This window comes from Meleagris gallopavo, chromosome Z (assembly GCF_000146605.3).
Source record: "Meleagris gallopavo isolate NT-WF06-2002-E0010 breed Aviagen turkey brand Nicholas breeding stock chromosome Z, Turkey_5.1, whole genome shotgun sequence".
NCBI classification, from domain to species: Eukaryota; Metazoa; Chordata; class Aves; order Galliformes; family Phasianidae; genus Meleagris; species Meleagris gallopavo.
The window spans coordinates 44,683,831-44,684,363 of NC_015041.2; positions in this window are offsets into that span (position 1 = coordinate 44,683,831).

The window sequence follows — 533 nt, forward strand, 5'->3', positions numbered from 1 at the left end:
TTCCTCAAACAGTAAAGAGTAAGGGAGGGGTGGAAGGATTTATTACAAATGAACTGCTGTGGTAACTGAGTAGCTAAAGACTTTAGAAGAATAGGGTAGGAAACTAAAAATGTCCTGAAATTGTCTTTGAAAAGTTTTCAGATTATGCCTACTAAAGAGCATCTTGACTACTTCCAGCACTTCAATTTATTATAACAGTGTTTCTTAAAATTTAGTTAGTGTTGACTGCTTGCTTGGCTGAATGATAAATTCAGTATCACTTGAATTTTATCTCTTACTGGTAATAGGGTTTGTTCCCTGTCATAAAGCATGTGTCTTAAGAATCTCTTAAGATGCTGTGTGGCGTTCCTTAAGGCTTCTTAGTCTTGTTATCTTACTAGAGATACAGCAGACCTCAGAGGAATACTTGTTTAATCTAGTCTAGATTTTGGGACTTAATGAAAGTTCAGAGCCCGCTTTCTTTGAAAGCTGATATAGGTTTGGTAACTATAAACTCTGTGGTATGCTTGAAGATGTGTTATCTGGACTTTTCT